The sequence below is a fragment of the Notolepis coatsorum genome, assembly GCF_963971535.1.
Source record: "Notolepis coatsorum genome assembly, chromosome: 4".
Classification (NCBI taxonomy): Eukaryota; Metazoa; Chordata; class Actinopteri; order Aulopiformes; family Paralepididae; genus Notolepis; species Notolepis coatsorum.
Window position 1 is genome coordinate 100061953 of NC_140168.1, and position 21576 is coordinate 100083528.

At 42.9% G+C, this 21576-nt stretch overlaps 2 long non-coding RNA genes across 2 annotated transcripts; both read left to right on the plus strand.

Annotated features, from left to right (window-relative positions):
* The first annotated feature begins 349 nt into the window (after positions 1-349).
* On the plus strand, positions 350-5835 carry LOC311227691. The gene is made up of 5 exons (XR_014619611.1): positions 350-415; positions 601-649; positions 1122-1152; positions 5561-5594; positions 5773-5835. It is a non-coding gene; the product is annotated as an uncharacterized lncRNA (long non-coding RNA).
* Positions 5836-9313: 3478 nt separating this feature from the next.
* On the plus strand, positions 9314-16664 carry LOC311227692. Its single transcript, XR_014619612.1, has 3 exons — positions 9314-9435; positions 16310-16358; positions 16616-16664. It is a non-coding gene; the product is annotated as an uncharacterized lncRNA (long non-coding RNA).
* The last annotated feature ends 4912 nt before the right edge of the window (positions 16665-21576 follow it).

Genomic DNA, 21576 nt, shown 5'->3' on the forward strand with positions numbered 1-21576 from the left:
TACCTTGTGTTATAAGAAACTGCTACCGTTTCATTGAGCTGTGATTAACGCAATTAATTGTCCCTGATGGCATCACTGGTGGCCATATTCAACTAATTTACTCAATAACTGTCCAACTAAATGGTGTGCAGAACTTAACATTTGAATGTGAAGTATTTTGCAAAAGTCTGCATTGGTGAAGTGCCCTGAATGACGAGGGTTCAGGATGATGATTATCAAATTAAGACAAGCATATGCCTGATTTCAGTGATGCTAACCTTGAATCTGACATGGATCCTTTTAAGTTAAATTAACATGCCTGCATTTTTATTTAAGTTTATACTAACATGGAATTCTCTTTATAGGTGGGGTTGTACTCGTGGTGCGACTATGACGAGGTTCCAATAGTAACTGGCAGTTTGCCTGGAAGTCTCATGTAAGTACAGACTTTGATGATCCAAGACTTGTTAAAATATTTAGTTTTAAAAATGATGATTTAACTCTTGACAAGCATATGCCTGAATTTATTGATGTCAACCTTGAGTCTGATAACTAACGGCAAACCAACCAAATCAAGTGACTACTAAAACATGATATTGACCTGACCCGTTTTCCTTGTAGATGGATGACCCATGGTGATGACTGAAGTATACTGATGGCTGTAACGTAGGTACGCTTTGTCTACCAGCGGTTTGCTTTTAATCCCAGTTCTCTGACGCGTATTGCAGATCCTGTGGGGATGGGCCCCTTATGAATGAGCAATACGATGGCGTTTCCAAGTGCTTTGTTTGATGGGATGAAATGGGGAAACCGTGGCCTATTAAAATGTCCTGTTGGACTGTAAAAAAACGAAGCCTTCTGAAATAAAGTGTCTGTGGAGTTTCAGAAATGCCTTTTAAATTCCATGTGGACATATGGCTCGTCTACTGCAGTCACTCGTTCCATCCACTACAATGCAGTTACAATGATGATGAACTTAGCTCACTTTGAACCAATGTGAAACGACAACGAACACCTGAGTAACTGCATGCAATTTGCTTAAGCATTAAGAGACAGTGCCAGATGTGTACAATAGGTGTGTATATTTGTTTCTTTCATTTGCAAAGTCTAAAGAGGTGGTGGTTGACTTAATTTTTTCCCAGGCCTTGCTGTTTCTCTCCAGGCGATTCCATGGTAAGTTTGGTCTTTGTATTACAAACATTCTTATTTGGAAAGTAACTTGTCTGAAATTGCATCTTCTATATCGTGCATAGCTTTTTTGCCAACTTGAAGAACTAGGGCTTATCAAAATAAATGGTTTGGTTCCGGTTAGGGATGTCCCGATCACGTTTTTTTGCTCCCGATCATGTGATTTTGAGTATCTACCGATACTGATATTTCCCAATCCGATTAAAAAAAAATAAAAAAAAATCAACAAACATGCCCATGTTCACGTCTTAAACTCATACTGAGGCCTTAGTTTTGGTTTTAAATTGCATATAATTTATTTATTGTCACACAGAGCAGAAGAATTTTGCCAAAACAAACCAATAGTATCCAGCTGCAGAACGGCAGACCAGCCACTCTCAGACCCAAACGCATTTCCTTTGGTAAGGTAAGGTAATTTATTTATAGAGCACATTTAAAAGCTTGAGAGCCAACCAAAGTGCTGTTCAGTACAGTCGAAGCATAAAATCAATGTCCTATAAAATACAAAAAGGCACGGCAGGACAGGACGGTACATTCAAAAAATAGGACAAGCGGATAGGGGAGCACAAAGTACAGTATAGCACACCAGGGACAGAGGAGCACAAGAAGAGATACAAGAGAGGGGGCTGGATAAAATTGTATCTGAGTGTTGGTTAGGGTGTGGGAGAATCAGGATTAATCGAAGGCTAGGGAAATAAAAGTTTTTAAACTGGCCTTAAATGTGGACTCTGTTTTCCACCATCAACACACTTCTTAAACCCTCTGACACAATCTCCTGTTCCTTCACTGTCAGTAAATGTGTGTCTCCTATCTGTCACATCTCCAAACAAAAATTGACAAAATCCACACCCAACTAACAATTGCCTCCGCCAACACTATCTCCCCTCCGGATTCAACCCCCTCTCCACCGCCCAACCCCCCTTTTACATCCTTCACTGAAATCACTGCATCGGACCTATCCTCCATTCTCTCTACAATGAGAACTTCTACCTGCATCCTGGACCCTATCCCCTCCATCCTAGTCAAGGCTTGTCTCCCTGCCCTTTCTCCCCTAATCACCTCCATCGTAAACACCTCTCTGACCACTGGCCTATTTCCCCCCGCCCTCAAAATTGCTTCCGTCACCCCCTTACTAAAAAAACCCGGTCTCAACCCTGAAACCCTTGATAATTTCCGCCCCATTTCCAACCTCCCCTTCCTCTCAAAAATAATTGAGCGAGCCATTGCCTCCCAATTAAAATCCTACCTCGACAACAATAACCTTTATGATACATTTCAATCCGGATTCCGCACCAAACACAGCACCGAAACTGCTCTTCTAAAGGTCACCAACGACATACTCCTCTCTGCCGACTCTGGTTCCCTCTCCATCCTCATTCTCCTAGACCTCAGCGCTGCTTTTGACACCATCAGTCACCCCATCCTCATCACTCGTCTCCAGTCCTCCGTTGGCATCTCCGGAATCCCCCTCACCTTGCTCCAATCATACCTCTCACACAGGCACCAATTCATCTCTATCAACAACTGCAAATCCCCCACTGCCCCCATCACTCATGGTGTCCCCCAAGGCTCAGTACTTGGTCCCCTGCTCTTCATCCTCTACATCCTTCCACTTGGTCTGATTCTCCGCCAACATGGCCTGCGTTTTCACTGTTATGCAGACGACACTCAGCTCTACCTCTCCACCAAGACTATCACTCCAGCCACTCTCTCCACCCTCAGCACCTGCCTCACAGACATCAAAACATGGATGCAAAATAACTTTCTTAAACTAAACTGCAATAAATCAGAAATCATCATTATCGGTCCAAAATCCCTCACCAGCCACACCCAGGATTTCACCCTAAATATTGATGGTACCATTGTCACCCCCTCCACTCACGTCCGTAACCTTGGCATCATCCTGGACCCCACCCTTTCTTTCCTCCGCCATGTGAACCACATAACCAAATCGGCCTTCTACCACCTCCGGAACATTGCTCGTCTCCGCCCCTCCCTATCACTCTCCGCTGCTGAAACACTGGTTCATGCATTCATATCATCACGACTAGATTACTGCAACAGCATCCTCTACGGCTCACCAAACACTATCCTCAATAAACTTCAATATGTCCAAAACTCTGCTGCCCGCATGCTCACCTCCACCCGTCGCTCTGATCACATCACCCCTGTCCTCCACGACCTCCACTGGCTTCCAATCAAATACAGGATACATTTTAAAATACTACTCATCACATTCAAAGCCCTCAACAACCTTGCCCCTCCCTACCTGTCCGACCTCCTCCACCGTCACACGCCCACCCGTCGCCTTAGGTCTGCAGATGCCAACCTCCTAACACCTCCCACGACCAGGCTCCGGACCTGGGGCGACAGGGCCTTCGCTGCTGCTGCCCCCTCCCTCTGGAATGCCCTCCCCAGCCATATCCGTGATGCAAACACCCTGACATCTTTTAAATCAGCCCTCAAAACTCACCTTTTCAATCTTGCTTTTGACCTCTAATTCTGTCTGTGTTTTATTTTTGTCATGTATTATTTTTGTTCTGTTTTTTGTTTTGCCATAGTTTGTCTCTCCTGCCCATGTAAAGCGTCTTTGAGCACCTGGAAAAGCGCTATATAAAATAGATGTATTATTATTATTATTATTATTAATTATACATCAAATGATTTATGTCAAGGATTGCAATGCCTCGCTTGAATGAAGTTAACTTTTCACCTGGATAACGTCAACATTCAGGGTGAATGTAATGTGAGAAATTGGGATTAAAAAAATATATATATATATTTTAATTTGGGTCAAAGTGTGGCTGGTCTGCCGTTTTGCAGCTGGATACTATTAGTTTGTTTTGGCAAAATTCTTCTGCTCTGTGACAATAAATAAATAAATTATGATATGCAATTTAAAACCCAAACTAAGGCCTCAGTATGAGTTTAAGACGTGAACATGGTCATGTTTGTTGAATAAAACTCAAAATCACGTGATCGGATCGGGACGCGTGTACCGGTTCCGCAACAGTAAGTGACTTCCGGGTAGGCCTGATTGGCCCCGACAGGCACGTGACGCGGCAAACTCAGGACGCGCAACGAGGCTGCTGAGAGCTGTCGCGCGGAAATAGGCTGTCTATTGCCATTCTCTAACACAAACTCTAACCTTAACCAGCTCCTTAACAGCGCCTAAACTTAACCGTTCTAACCTTAACCAACTCCGAAACAATGCCTAACCTTAACCTTAACCATGCCTAACCTTAACCATAGAAAGAATATTGCCATTCTCTAACACAAACTCTAACCTTAACCAGCTCCTTAACAGCGCCTAAACTTAACCGTTCTAACCTTAACCAACTCCGAAACAATGCCTAACCTTAACCTTAACCTTAACCATGCCTAACCTTAACCGGCGAAAGAATACACGTTAAAAAAAAAATCACGTTAAAAAAAAAAGATTTGATGGGATTCGAACTCACCAACAACGGACCGCAGGATCGCAGGACCGCTGCTCTGCCAGGTGAGCTATAGCGCCGAATGAGAGTCATGACGTATTTGGACGGTTACGTAATTCCGTAAGGGCTCCGCGGAGCGTGCCGCGCGGCAGAGAAAGTTGCGCGTCACGTGCCTGTCGGGGCCAATCAGGCCTACCCCGGAAGTCACTTACTGTTGCGGAACAGCTACACGAGATCGGGACATCCCTAGTTCCGGTTGCCGACCGACCCTGCCGAGTTAAAAAAAGATATATATATATATATATATATTTTTACAATAAAGTTTCATAAAAATCTTCAAACCTTTAGTATTATGGATATTAAACATGCTGGCAGATTACATGCATCCATGTTGTCGTGAACATTAAATAAAGAAATTCCCTATCCATAGTCGCCGTGGGAAAAATGTAATTAAATAAATTTCCTACCTACCCATGGCTGACAACCAACAGGAACCAAACAATTTATTTTGTTAGGCCTAGTGCTGTGTTGTTAAAGTAACTCTAATTGCAGTACAGTTCATTTGCACTGTTATTCATTCAACATGGTTGAAGTAAGCCTAGTTACACATTGCTTATCTAATCCACTAGACCAGTATTTCTTAACCATCCAATTGAATATATAAACTGTTTTCAGGACTCTGTAATTTCAGGTGACTGTTAAAATTACAGACTCACTGCAGTGGCTCCGAATGATGAGCATTTTCACAGACCTGTTCTGAATGACTGTGAATGGACTTTATTTTTCTGACGTGAGACACTTGCAAAAAAGTTTGTTGAACCAACTTTTGTAGTGAAATGCTTCTCCTGTCCTTGCTATCGCAGTGCTGGCAGAACACTGTTGCAACATTTAAATGCCTCTTATGTCTCCTAAAACATTGATTTATTAATGTAGTGGTTGACTCTTGTATCTTTCAGGCCTTGCTGTTCGTCACTTCCAGGCAATTCCGTGGTATGTTTGTCTTTTGCGTATTGTAGAATTTATTCAAGTGCATGATGATATTCTTATTTGGAATCTCGTTCGTCAGAAATTCCATGTTGAGAATCTTTAATATCTGATATTTTGGAAAGTTATTCAATCTTGTGTTTGAAACACATGCTGAATCTGAACTAGTGTCCCTCTTCGACAGCTGAGGTGGTGATGCTCTATTGTACCAACCTGGTGGTTCGATGGCCGTAGTGGAACATACAGGTGAGGACTTCTATTTGGTTTCACCATACTGGTCCACATGCATGGTTTTTGAAAGGGCATGTCATCCATGATGTAGCTGAACTAGTCTTGTTCTGGCAATCATCTACCTGAGCTGAATTTAGCCTGGACAAAATTCAAGCTCATTAACTTGAGACTAGATTTAGCTATTCAGATGATTTCCCCTTTAAATCCTCTGGTGTAATGATGAGATACTTTTGGAATCTCGTTCGTCTGAACTGCTGTTGAGAAATGGAATTTCTGACATCGGAGGTCTTGTATAACTCTTGGAGCTAAAGTCTTTGGTGAGACCACCTGACCATGTTGTCTGTTTTAGGTTGCCTGCCTGGTGCTTTGGTGTTGAGACCATCGGGCGGTGATTCATGGCTCAAAGGAAGGTGAGTTTGTCTGGGCAATCATTTTGACCTCTCGCCACTGTTTATTCCCCCCCCCCAGAAATCTAGTGCACATGAGTGAATAGGAATAAAGTGTGAAGAATTGTTCTTAACCCGTTACACCCTAGCCCTATTTTCTGAAAATCCAAAGTAAATACTTCTACAAGGTCCATTTGCATGTTCTAGGGACATCTATGGATCTCGGGGAATGTATTCCCAGTGTCAGAAATATTCTGTTACTAGGCTTGAGTAAATCGTGATGAAACAACGGAGAATATAAATTATGATTTCTTTGACGGTGAATAACACCATGATAAAAATGACCAGACATGAAAAACTGCCACTGAGCTCGTTCAGCACCTTCCTGAGATCACGTGTACAAAAAATGTAAGCAAATTAATAAAGGGAAGAAGATGATTAAACGAAAGGTTTTGTAGATGCAGTACTGATTTCTGCCACATGGACACATGCAATTTGAAATATTATTATAGAATATCAGGCCTATAAATTACATTATAGCCAAGTTGCACATCTATGGATCGGGCCAAATCTACTCTTTCAAATGGCATAGTTCAATTTGGATTTAGTATCACCAGGCGTGCAGCAAGAACCGTGAATGAAATCTACTGTTTTTTTTATTTTGAAGACCGGTCCGCCATTTTGAATCGGATTGCAACGCAGATTGTTAAACGTTCACAGAAAGGTAGATAAACTAACTGGGTTCTAATTTATGCCAATAACGTTCAGTTTTGTGGTAGATAATAAAATAAGATGAATAAAAAAGCTTTTGCTTGGCTGAAGCTGGCATGATCTGGGTAATGTAGTTTTTCGAAATGTCAATGCTCATTGAGCGCTCTGGATGTCCTCATGACTACAAACAAAATGGCGTAGCATAGCTTTTACCGTCTATATTCGCTCGTTTATGAATATATTTCCTCAACTGATATTTCACTAAACACTTTAATCTATTGGTAAACAAACGTATTGCTGAAAATATACACCGACTGCTGTTTTGACTGGATTAGGGTCTTTACTCTTGGCTACATTTGGAGAAAAATATACGCAATATTAATCCATACAGTCTGTAGACATGGATTTATGACGTGTCATCTGCGGTCTGCCGACGGACCACTCTGGCTAAAGAGGTTAATATATTGCTGTCCACACAAAGTTGAGACAATTTTGCACATACCGTAATTCCTCTAATAGTAACCGGGTCTCAAATACAAGCCGGGTCTCTATTAATGGCCGGGTGCGCTCTTGAGCTAAGCAATTATAAGCCGGCCTCCTAATACAAGCCGGGTTACTAATATACTGAGCTGCATACTGAGCTAGTTACTTGATTTCACTTTGAAAACGTTGAAATGACCAGTAATTGCACTGTTTACTATTTCATACAGTACTTGGTTTCAATAAATGAACCCAGTACATTTTACAGGGTTCAAACTGACACAAAATGTTGATTTATTCATTATGATCCGTTTGAAAACTTGAAATATAGGCCTCCCTCTTATACAGGCCTCCTCCTAATACAAGCCTGGTACCCGCTACAGTTGAAACAAATACAAGCCGGGGTTACTATTAGAGGAATTACGGTATTTGAGAATGAATTGCCATGTCACACCTGATTCCTCAATGATGACACCTGCACGTGTCTTACGCCCAGCGCTAACACCAGAACCTGAAAAGGTGAACCCACTGGAGTTGCCAGGGCAACAAGGGGAAAGCCTGTTGGGGTTACCAACAGTCTGAGTGGGAATTGACTACGTTGTGACACAAAATGGCTGCCCTAGTAGTGGGAATAGCTTGAATGACTACTATAATGACTTTGGATTTTCTTTTCAGACTTCCAATCTTTGACACTTAAAAAAACCAAGAGTGACCATTTGAGGTTAGTATTGTCAACTTTTGACTACAATTTAAAGGAACACACCAACATTATGGGAATCGTATATAATCTGGCTGCACCTTAGCCTAGCTTAGCACAATGAATGGATGTGAACCGTACCGGTTAGCCTAGGCATTGTCCAACTAAGACCTCCTGAAGTTTAAGCTAGGCTAACTCTTACCCTTTGCTTCCTTGTGCTAAGATAGGCTAAGACAGTGTTTCTCAAAGTGGGGGGGGGGGGGGCCTTGAGATTTATAAAAAAAAAAATGGATTACAGAAAATTATCACTAAAGTGCTATCTGTTGCAGCTGCACTGTTCTCCATGAAAATCCCATTTCTCAAAATCTGAACATGTTTCTTTAATAAAACACAGAAAAGGATCACCAAGTTACTCTGGATAAAAAAAACCTTTACAGACAACATTGAGACAAAGCTTCCCACCAAGTATCTCATGATGCAGCAGTTAAGGTGTTGATACCATTCAGCACCACATACAGTATCTGTGTGAAGCTGGCTTTTCATCCATGACAGCTCTGAAAACAAAATATAGGGCCAATTTGAAAGGTCACGATATTGGTGTTATTTCAATAAATATAAACATGGCCCATTTCATGACTATATATAGGGGGGGGGGGGGGTGGGGGGCAAAATATTTTGGTCCGCCAAAGGGGGGCCTGACAGAAAAAGTTTGAGAAGCACTGGGCTAAGCTAAGCTTGCAGCTGGATAGCTTTCTACTGAACACACAGAAGGGAAACTGGTATCCATCTTGTGTCTCTGAAGAAGACTAACGTGTTGCTTATGGGCAGGGCTTCTCAAAGTCGATGGCTGAAGGCCTCAATAAGGGAAGTACCTTTCCTGCTGACTTGTCGTACAGAACTTGTAACTCTTTTACGTCAGCTAAAATGTAGATGATGCTGGAAGTGATTAAGGATGCAATCAGTCAGTCGTGGAGTATCGTCTCCTCCTTAGCCAGGTGCATTTCACCCTCTTCTATTGGCCCAGTATGTCACTGAGAACCCTGAACTTCAGGTGTAAGGTGACTATTGGAATCCTGAGAAAAGAGGGTACTGGTGGTTGGGCAATGACTTGAGTTTTCTTTCTGATCCCATCCCAGTGTTGTTACCAAGCCCCCACCCCCTCAAACCAGAATCCACATTGGATCCTAAACACCAGGGACTGGATGTTTTGTCTCCCTGTAGATCCTTCTGAGTGGTGGCTTTGAGCCTCTCCCGGCTGAAGTGAAGCACCAAGATGGTGGTTATGACCTGAGATCCAAGAAGCTGTGTGGCCTTATTGGAGGATGTCTTCCAACAACTTGAGGTGACTAGCTTACTGGCTTATGTTGGTAGTACTTGGTACTAATACCGGTACATATTTTTTTGTATCCTCTTTTTCTATTTTTCTCCCATCCCAATTTAGCCATGCCAATTCTCCCCTCCCCTGTCTTGAACGTTGCTCGCATATGCACCCCACTGGCCTGTTGTAGGGAGGATAGAAGCCTTGCATCACATATCCCCTCCGATACATGTGGAGGCAGCCTGTCGCATCTTTTCTATGAGGCGCCGTTTGGGACAAAAGCCTGACTAATACAAGACACCGCCTATCCAAAGCCTGACTTATACAGGACACCGCCTATCCAGTTATCCTGCGCGACCCAGTTGGTCCGCGAGAGAGGGCCAGTTGGTGCGCCGATTGGGACAAAAGCCTGTCGAATACGAGACACCGAGGTCCAGTTGGTCTGCGCGCGCCGACATGTTTTTTCGAATACAGACACCGAGGTCCAGTTGGTCTGCGCGCGCCGACATGTTTTTTCGAATACAGACACCGAGGTCCAGTTGGTCTGCGCGCGCCGACATGTTTTGTCGAATACAGACACCGAGGTCCAGTTGGTCTGCGCGCGCCGACATGTTTTGTCGAATACAGACACCGAGGTCCAGTTGGTCCGCGCGCGCTGACATGTTTTGATCCGCGCGCGCGGACAACTTTTGGTACGTGAGAGAGGCCCAGATGTCCGGCGAGAGAGGCCCAGATGGGTCCGCGGGCCACCCAGATGGGTATCGCTCGCGGACCAACACTTAAAAGAATAAAGTGGTGTACTCCTTAATTTATGCACTTACAATCACCAGAAAGGCTTTCGAAATGCCATGTTGGCCTCAATATTTTCAAAACAAATTATATGAAAATGTTATGAAATGAACAACATAAACAAGAATGTGATAAAATATGTAATAAAAACGGAGCTCAGACTGTATCTGTATTACATGTCATATAATTTATGATGAATTGAAAATGGGGGACCCAGACGTAAACAAGACGAAAGTCTTTCTCTGGTCTGCATCCCCTTAACAATTGTATGTATTGAGCTGTACTGTACTGTACCCATTCTCAATCTATCTCAACGCATACATTTGATCGTAGAAATCGTGACGTCAGAGTGTCTTCGATAATGTTGGGGGTCCTTAATTCCTGTATGCGAATTCTTATTGGCATCATGCAGCACTATCATCATCATCCGTATCAACTAACATTACAAGTACATTAGAGGAGGAAGTTGGACACATGTTTCATCATTAAATGTCAGCAGATAATCAAAATTAGCTAGTATGATGATTGCTATAGCTTAAAAAAAACGGTATATGTGACAAAATAAACCTTAGTAAGGCAAGTATCCCTTTACTTGAAGTGAACAAAGTGCTTCTCATGTACTCATGTGTACAAGTTCATATTATGGTCTACAAATGGTAATGTTAGTATATTAGTATACTAGTATTTAATGATGAAACATGTGTCCAACTTCCTCCTCTAATGTACTTGTAATGTTAGTTGATACGGATGATGATGATAGTGCTGCATGATGAAGAATTTGCATACAGGAATTAAGGACCCCCAACATTATCGAAGACACTCTGACGTCACGATTTCTACGATCAAATGTATGCGTTGAGATAGATTGATTGAAAACAGATTGCAGAATGGGTACAGCTCAATACATACAATTGTTAAGGGGGTGCAGACCAGAGAAAGACTTTCATCTTGTTTACGTCCGGGTCCCCCATTTTCAATTCATCATAAATTATATGACATGTAATACAGATACAGTCTGAGCTCCGTTTTTATTACATATTTTATCACATTCTTGTTTATGTTGTTCATTTCATAACCTTTTCATATAATTTGTTTTGAAAATATTGAGGCCAACATGGCATTTCGAAAGCCTTTCTGGTGATTGTAAGTGCATAAATTAAGGAGTACACCACTTTATTCTTTTAAGTGTTGGTCCGCGAGCGATACCCATCTGGGTGGCCCGCGGACCCATCTGGGCCTCTCTCGCCGGACATCTGGGCCTCTCTCGCGTACCAAAAGTTGTCCGCGCGCGCGGATCAAAACATGTCAGCGCGCGCGGACCAACTGGACCTCGGTGTCTGTATTCGAAAAAACATGTCGGCGCGCGCAGACCAACTGGACCTCGGTGTCTCGTATTCGACAGGCTTTTGTCCGAATCGGCGCACCAACTGGCCCTCTCTCGCGGACCAACTGCGTCGCGCAGGATAACTGGATAGGCGGTGTCCTGTATAAGTCAGGCTTTGGATAGGCTGTGTCTTGTATTAGTCAGGCTTTTGTCCCAAACGGCGCCTCATACTTTTCACCTGCCAGAGCGGACCCTCATTTGGTGAGGTGTAACGTGTCGGAGGCTCACACTACCCCCGCCATTTTCCTGTCTCTGCTGTGCAGGCGTCCCCCAACCGACCTGTAGGAGTCGCTGTCCACAACGTCCAGATTGCGTCTATATTTATCCCAGCCGAAGAGTGCGTCACGTTTCTCGATTGGCCATGTGACCGCGGCAGCGCGAGAGAGCGGCAGTGCGGAAATAGGCTGCATCCTCCACGTCAAGAAAGACAGACAGGCATTCTCTGTGACTAACCTTAACCAACTCCGAAATAATGCCTAACCTTAACCCTACTCCGAAAGAATGCCTAACCTTAACCCTAACCGTAACTTAACCTTAACCAACTCCGAAATAATGCCTAACCTTAACCCTCCCTAACCTTAACTTAACCCTAACCTTAACCAACTCCGAAATAATGCCTAACCTTAACCCTAACCTTAACTTAACCTTAACCAACTCCGAAAGAATGCCTAAACTTAACCAGCGGAAGAATGCACGTTTATAGCGAGAGATGATAAACGTAAAAAAGAAATTGAAGTGATTCGAACTTGTGACCAACCGCACAGCGGCGTACCAGTTGAGCTAGGCGGCGATGGAAAAACATCTGGGATTACGGCTACATAATGCCGCAAGCTCTGCCGCTGCCGCGGGGCGTGTCGCAGCCAATCAGGGAAAATGCGGAAGCACTCGGCAGCACTCTTCGGCTCCAATTAAAGAATAGGCAACCCTGTGTCTCTTGCGTTGGTGATGAGCACAATGTCCACTGCGCCACCCAGCCGCCCTACTTGGTACTAATTATGTACCTGCTGCCTTGTGTTTGTACTAAGAGTGGAACGGTTCACAAAATCCACTGTTGGGTTTGTATCACGGTTTTAGGTTCAGTATACGTTTTTTTTAATTTATTAAAAAAATGTATAACACTCCAAAAATACCATCAGCATAAAAATCCAACTTTTCACTTATTCTCAAGGACGTAGTCATGCAAAAACTGAAAGAATGAGGCAGTTTGACATCGGACACATTATTTTGACAGTGACCGGTTAGAGCTAGGAGAGATTTTGGTACAGCAAGAGGGGAGGCATTGCGGATTTAAACATGCTTCTCATTTATTTGGTAAAAAAAAAAGTTTATAGCGGTTTGCCTTAAATAATGTTTGGCACACAGACCGAACTGACTGAAAAATATAGGCAACTAACTTGGTGCAAACAAACAAAATAATTAAACCTTTCTATTTTTGTGGCCACATTATAGACGAAGGCTATCAACAGTATGCATATGCTCAACCAGCACTAGACTTTCTTATCAAAAAGGAAAAGTCGGTTATTTAAAGGGGACATGCGTTGCTATTCCTAGCACTATTTGGGCAACTTTACACAATTCCTGTGAGTCTATTGAAGACATCTGTACGTTGTTGTTTTTCAAAAAAATGCATTGTTTTATATTTCTAATAAAGTACTCGACCATCATTTTTCAGCCTCAAGATTTCAAGCTGTTATGGCCTGGCTCCGCCCATAAAACTCCCTCTCTTCCTTTTTTTTCCTTCTTTCAATCTCCCGTTTGGGGGTGTGTGTGCCGCGCGGCAGGTCCCCCAGTTCTCCCGAATTCTCTCTCCCCTCCAGAGTGCATGCAGAGTATGAGGAAGTGGTTTCCACTCGCTGTGTACAGTCAGTCTAGGTAGATTGTGGGCGGGCATTAGCTACAACCACAGAGCCAATCACATCACTGTCTGCTACCCAGAGCCTGAGTAACGTCATTCAGGCCTTCAAATCAGGATGGCCTAATTTACTGGAGCAGGAAATTATCTGAGCTGAATCAGAGCAATCCGCCAATATGGTATTTAGACACTAAAACACATTGATACTAACTCCTATTACTATAATACAATGCTAGAGACTGAAAAATGACATTTATAATGCATGTCACCTTTAAAATAAAATAAAATCATGTGTACTAAATTATATATTTACTTTTCGATTGCATGAAACATCATGAAGTATTCTCTTATGCCGCTTTTCACTGCATGGTACCTAATCGACTCGACTCTTTTGCTTTTTGAGCGTCTTAGTAGCCGTATTTGAAGTGACGTCACGCAAGGAAGTGAATAGTCAACAGTAACACTGTTGGAACCTGGAGAAGCCCTGATGATATAATATAAACAAACAGCCAATAAATGTGAAGTTATCTTTGAACCTCTGTCATGCCTCGTCAATATACCCCCCCCTTCCCCACTAATGGAACTGGTGTCGTGGAATCACTTCGCTGTGAGCGTTTCTATGGTTAGTTTGCGGCTAACGTTAGCTCCGCTCCGCTGCAAACTTATTTTTTTTAAACAATTTTTATTGTATTTTTTTTCTTTTATACATGCATACATATATACAGACAGTAACACAGGACAAAACACATTTCAACCCCCTCCCTTCCCTAATTATAATTTAAATTGACATTCACGTACACATACTACAATAACAAAAACAAATACAGTTAAATGAATTATAAGTAATCATAAAAATAAAAAACAAATGCGTACCGTTCCACCCCTAGTTTGTACTTAAGCATTACATCACGCGCAGGAGTGGTTTGTGACCAATAAACCATGCCTAGGGGTGGTCGTTAGGCCCGAGGCGCAGCCGAGGGTCGTTAGACCCCCCTAGGCATGGTTTATTGGTCACAAATCACGACTGCAAGTGATGTAAAGCTTTTATACAACTGCTAGATTCATCCAACCTTATTTCTATACAATAAACACACATTAATCGAAGATTTATTGAAAACCATCCGCCAGAAAAAGTAGTTCCCACAACTACAAAAAAGACAAGTTGCCTCCATGTGGAAGCAGCTTGAAGTGCATCCAACCAAACTAACACATCCAACTGTGTATTATTGGAATGATTGAGAGAAGTTGCCTCATGTGGAAGCAGCTTGAAGTGCATCCAACCAACTAACACATCCAACTGTGTATTATTGGAATGATTGATTGAAAATTTTATTACCAGATGCAGAATGGGTACAATACAGTACGGCTCAATACACACAATTGTTAAGGGAATGCAGACCTACTTTCCATAGAACTTCATTCTTAGATGCTTCTATATAAAGTAGGTAAAACAAATTAAAAAGTCTTCTTTGCCCTATAGGAAAAAAACGTTTTCTTCGCCCTATTCTTTTATTTATTTTTTTAAACCTACTGTAGAGGGCCTAAACTTAACCAGTTGGAAACCAAGCGTACAGTAATAAAATTAGCAATCAATCAATCGATCAACTCAATAGGCCATGCTCACTTAGAACAGCGCAGCACCCAGCTCTCTGACTATCCCCCGCGTTGCAGGCAGAGTGTGTGTGTGTGCGTGTGTGTGGGGGGGTGTGTGGCGGTGGGTGGAGACTAGAGCGAGCGCTGACAGTCGAAAGGAAAAATAAATTGAAAAAAAAATCGCAAATTAATCCATCAATCAATCCGCGATTTTTCTTTTGTTACAGAATGCTTCAAGACCCATCAATTACATCATCCAACATTGTTTAAACGACTAAGACATTCGCTGTGACAATCGCTTGATATTTAGTCGTTTAGTCGCCATTAACATATCCATTTGTAAAGATTATTGGCCACCTTCTTGTGATCCGGCGGAGTGATGTGATGTGGGTCGGTTGTGGGCGGGTCCTGGGCCAGCAGCGTGGATTGTTGCCAATAAAGACGTGTAAAATGACTGTTTCAGCCAATCAGAATCGAGAAATTTGCATGCCGTTGTATAATCGTGACTATAACCTGCTCGGAACAGATTTGAGATTAAATAGAATTTCTAAAACGGGACCCGTTGAGCAACATTCTGCGACGTATCTTCTATCGTCTTCATCCAATGGTAAATTTATATAAATGGGCAACATGGTTAATCTTTCGAACAATATTGACTAACTGGGTTGTGAATCTTAATTATGATGATTCATCCCTAATGGGCAATGGCTGTTGCCTTGTATTTATTTTCTATTGGGTTACTTTTAAGAATAAAATGTATGCCTTTCTGGTGTTAAAAAGCGACTGCAAGGTGCCAACCAGGAGCAATTGGGCGTGAAGTGTCTTGCTCAAGGACACTTCGACATGCTGCCTGGGAGAAGCGGGAATCAAACCGCGAATCTCTGGTTTACCAGACCACGCTCTACCTCCCGAGCCACTGTTGCCCCCTAGTGCGATGCAGGAGATGATACCCATGTCGTCATGGGGAATCTTTCCTCCACTACAGTTATCTGACCTTACTGCTCCTGTTGGTCCAGTATGTTGCTGAGAACGCTGGCCTGTGCCTCGGGTGTGAGGTGACCTGATGGACGCGTGTAAACTGGTGTTGGAGCGATGACTGAGATACCCCCCTCTGATCCTCCTCTGAACCACAATTCTGCAACAAACTATTGTAAATCAACGGATTGTCCTGCAGTGCTTCTCATGATAATCTAATGCACTATAACTAGAATCTGCTGTTGTATGCATGGTGATGCTTTCTAGTCTAAATAATTTAAAATGTCTTCTGTTGACGGGTGCAGATGGGACGGTCTGTCTTGAGAGTTCCTGTGGTCCCGTTTTAACTGACTGGTATGTTATATGTTCTCATTCAGAAATATGTGGTAGTGAACTGTTAAATGCAAACTCGTTAAGCATTTTGTAGCATTTGACACTATTAATATTTCACATTTCTTTCCTAGTCCCTAAACTAAATCTTTGAGAAGTGATGAGTTTCTATTACCGCCCCAGTCTGAAAATCCATGACTGATTGGTGTCTCTGATCCAAGACTACTAATTAATGGCACATTGTTTTACCATTACATTGTACTAAGAGAAATATCTTTCAGGTCTTGTGATTCTGCTGGTCTTTGGCCTCCCAACAGCTGACAAACTGGGGAAATGACAAGGTGTGTTTTTGATGGTGCTTCTAGTCTTCTGTTGACTTATTGCTAAGGGTGTGAAAATGTGTTAACAATGTTTTTAAGTCGGGGAAAGGTTAAACTTGTATTAGAACTTTTGTTGGCTGCAATGTTCGCTTGTATTAAATTGAGGGCAGAAAATCTTTATGCAAGGATGGGAAAATCTGTACCACATTAAATTGTAGAGGGGGGCGAAGTAGTTTACCTTAAATTGTAAACAGTATGTGTTCAGTCCACCCCCCCCCCCCCCCCATGATTTGATCAATTGGAAAGGATTGGCAGAATGCTCAAGAGGCCTGCATGGAATGTGTTATTTATGGTTGCCTGTAACTTTTGAAAAGAAAATGCCTAATGTTCAATTGTAGAGTAGGTAAAGCATGATATTACTGTTGTGACGAGATCGGTAATAAGACTCAGTTATGTCATATTTCTCACGTGGCAACTTTGTACTCTTCCAATGCCATGTACAAAGCAATGGCCATGTTACAGGCAGCCACACTGGAAGAACTAGGCACATTCAGTGCAAGGCCTCATTACCAAAACATAATAACAGACCTACCACTACCATAAAGTAATAACTTGAGGCTCAACTGAATTTGCAAATAAATTAAAAGCAGCGGTTCAAGCGGTCAGGTGGCGTAGCGGAGATTGCTTTCGTCACCAACACCGGAGACGCTGGATTCGCCTGTTCGAATCCAGCTCACAGCTCCGGCATTGTCATCAGCTTGGCTGGCCGTTCACACTAATACAATTGGCTGTATTAGAGGGTGGGAAAGCTGGCGGGGTGGGTCCGGGTCGTTGTAAACAGCGACTCCTACAGTTCGGTCGGGGCGCCTGCTCAGCGCGGGGGGGTAGTGTGATCCTTCCACACGTTACACCCTCTCAGTGAGAGTCCGCGCTACCAGGTGAAAAGAAGCGGTTGATTGGCTGGACGTGTGTCGGAGGAAGCATGTGATAGCCTCCACTCTCCCAGACCGACTGGGGGATAAGTGCGCAGCGACCAGGAAGGGGATTGGGAATTGGCATAACGACTAACATTGGGATGGGAGAAAATCGGAGGAAAAAGGAGGGAGAAAAAGATCAATAAAAAAAAGCAGTGGTTAATTTAATGGACATTTTTTTTAATGAAATTGTTACACCCCTACTGTTCCTCCTGGAAGTGATGAGTTAATTAGTACCGCCCCAGTCTGACAATTCATGACTGATTGGTCTTACCTCTGATCGCAGGAATTATTGCATGATGCTCCCATCAGCCATTTGTTCTACATTTACAGAACTGTTCTCATTCTCCTAGATCTCCTGCTTGAAGTCTACTTCATAGCTGTGGCTCATGGATGACTAGGTGTGTTTTTAAATTTGGTCTCATTGTGTTAATGAATTTGTTTTTGTTTAACAAACTAGAAGTGATGAGTTTCTTTTACCGCCCCAGTCTGAAAATACATGACTGATTGGTGTCTCTGATCAGTTGCTTTTTAGCTAGATCTTTGTGCCTGTAAAATGCTACAAACCCGTCAATGCTCATATGATCTCTCCTCCTTCCAGAGTCTGGCTGTGGACCACCTGCAGGGCCGCAGTATTCTAGTCATGGGTTCTGTCCAGTTTCTATCACACAGTCGCTTGATTTTTATAAATAAAATGTGAAACACTACTCTTGAGCTTGTTGTTTTCTTACCTTGGACTAGGTGCATAATGTTTGTTGAGCGAAGTAGCTCAAATTATATTTGGAATGCATTTGAGCAGTTTCTGAATGGAGATTGGAATTTGATTTGAACAGACTGCAAAATGGTGGGTAAACTGACTGGGGAGTGGGATTTTAAAATCAACCACATTAGTGCAGTCAATTTAGTTCAGGAGCCCAACTCTATATTTAAATTATTGAATGCCCTAAATGCCAAGTATGTTTACTCTGTATATTTCTCACATAACTTGTGCTTAAGCTGGTGGTCTTTAAAAGCTTGCCCTCTCCCCACCTACTGTAGACCGTTGTGGAGTTCTGAACAAGTTAGAAAATTACAGTAACATTTACTGTTAACTGTAGGGTCAAGTTGTCTTATAGGTGTGTGCGCTTTGTGTGGCACCTAATAACCTGTAGAGGGGGACATTGTCTCAGCCACTCATTCTCTAGACTGTTTGCTGCAAGGTCTGGTGTTTTCCTACATTCAGTGGCTGAATTCCAGTGTTGAGATTTGTGAACTTCACTGAAACATGTTGGAGAAGTGGAGGATCTCACTTGTCGGATGAGACGAGGACAATCATGGAGAGTTTATGCCTCAGTATTGAACGCACACCTCAAAAGGAGCATTGTGCACGTGTGGTCCTTCACAACTTCCTGACCACCAGCAATGCAGAGGTAGAGACCGGGACATCTGCTACATCCAGACTACTGCTGATCGTGTCAACACTGCTTCAGGAGGCGTGGAGCACTGGAGATGCAACACTGCTTCAGGAGGCGTGGAGCACACTGGAGATGCAACACTGCTTCAGGAGGCGTGGAGCACACTGGAGATGCAACACTGCTTCAGGAGGCGTGGAGCACACTGGAGATGCAACACTGCTTCAGGAGGCGTGGAGCACACTGGAGATGCAACACTGCTTCAGGAGGCATGGAGCACTGGAGATGCAACACTGCAGGATGTCGCCCGTCTCTCCAAGGCTAGATCAACAATGGCTGCCCTTGCTGTCCGTTATGTCTTCCAAGACATTCTAATTCAACGTGGAGACAGCAGAATAGTAATTCAACCGGGAGACAGCAGAATAGTAATTCAACGTGGAGACAGCAGAATAGTAATTCAACTGGAAGACAGCAGAATAGTAATTCAACTGGGAGACGGCAGAATAGTAATTCAACCTGGAGACAGCAGAATAGTAATTCAACGTGGAGACAGCAGAATAGTAATTCAACGTGGAGACAGCAGAATAGTAATTCAACTGGAAGACAGCAGAATAGTAATTCAACTGGGAGACGGCAGAATAGTAATTCAACTGGGAGACGGCAGAATAGTAATTCCAACTGGGAGACGGCAGAATAGTAATTCAACGTGGAGACAGCAGAATAGTAATTCAACGTGGAGACAGCAGAATAGTAATTCCCCTCATCCTCTCACTACTAACTAGTGAACAATATATTGGTGGTATTCTAAATATATGGAATTTTTATACCCTGTACACCTATGTATGTATTAATGTGAAAAGCTGCATGTGGTTCTCAAATGGGTGAAGAGATTACAGGGAGCAGAACAGTCATCCCTATACCGTCTTTCACTGTACTATCTTCTAGTGAAGAATATATTAGTGGTATACTAAAGATATGGAGTATTTATACCCTGTATAAGCCCAAATGTATAATTGGCCAATGAATATAAACATAGAACACAGTATCAGTATAAGGTGTTTGTTTATTACAGGCACACAAACAATGGCCCTAAATGTAAACAATGTCATAATGCATAGAACGATATAAAACCTACAGTATTGCACAGTCCCACTGCAGCTGAACACTGAGAACAAACTATTCGTCGTGCAAAAAAGAAATGGCATAAGGAATATTCAATATAAACATACATATGATAACAGTGTCAGTATATAACTATATAAATACCTTCTGTATTGCACAGTCCCAACTGAGGTAAAAAGATCAGAAAAACGGTATACACCGTGCCTAAAGAAAAAGACCTAGCTGCCAGAGTCCCAAGTTTATTCACTTTTCCTCCATCTTCTTTCTCCACCGATTAACAGCTTTGGCGTTTGAGGCTCAATTGCTTAACCGTTACTGTGTTTGGTTGTGTGTGTGTGTATCTGTGCACGTGAGTGTGTGAGGATATGTTCATGGTAAATCTGGAAATGTACAGGGCCGAATAGCCTACAATGTTCTTTTGTGCACATTTACGAGTCTTAATGTGTCAGCACTTTGTCAACACCTGTCCTCTAGCGCTATGAGCACTAACTCCACCCGGCCAAGATGGGAGGGCTGCGAGTGAGGAACACCTGTCCTCAGGAGAGCAGACCTCTAGTGAACTGCAGACACTATTATCACCCAGAGGAGAGCAGACCTCTAGTGAACTGCAGACACTATTATCACCCAGAGGAGAGCAGACCTCTAGTGAACTGCAGACACTATTATCACCCAGAGGAGAGCAGACCTCTAGTGAACTGCAGACACTATTATCACCCAGAGGAGAGCAGACCTCTAGTGAACTACAGACACTATTATCACCCAGAGGAGAGCAGACCTCTAGTGAACTACAGACACTATTATCACCCAGAGGAGAGCAGACATCTAGTGAACTGCAGACACTATTATCACCCAGAGGAGAGCAGACCTCTAGTGAACTGCAGACACTATTATCACCCAGAGGAGAGCAGACCTCTAGTGAACTGCAGACACTTATCACCCAGAGGAGAGCAGACCTCTAGTGAACTGCAGACACTTATCACCCAGAGGAGAGCAGACCTCTAGTGAACTGCAGACCCTATTATCACCCAGAGGAGAGCAGACCTCTAGTGAACTGCAGACACTATTATCACCCAGAGGAGAGCAGACCTCTAGTGAACTGCAGACACTATTATCACCCAGAGGAGAGCAGACCTCTAGTGAACTGCAGACACTATTATCACCCAGAGGAGAGCAGACCTCTAGTGAACTGCAGACACTATTATCACCCAGAGGAGAGCAGACCTCTAGTGAACTGCAGACACTATTATCACCCAGAGGAGAGCAGACCCCTTTGTCCTATTGTAAACGTCATGCCAGAGAAGGCAGTAGTAAGTGTGACGTTTTGTTTGTTTACACAGTATACACAGAAATTGATGTCTCACGATGGCCTTTCAATGTTATGATTAATAATGTTAACAGCTCCACAAATATATACATAGCATGTGCCATACGCCCA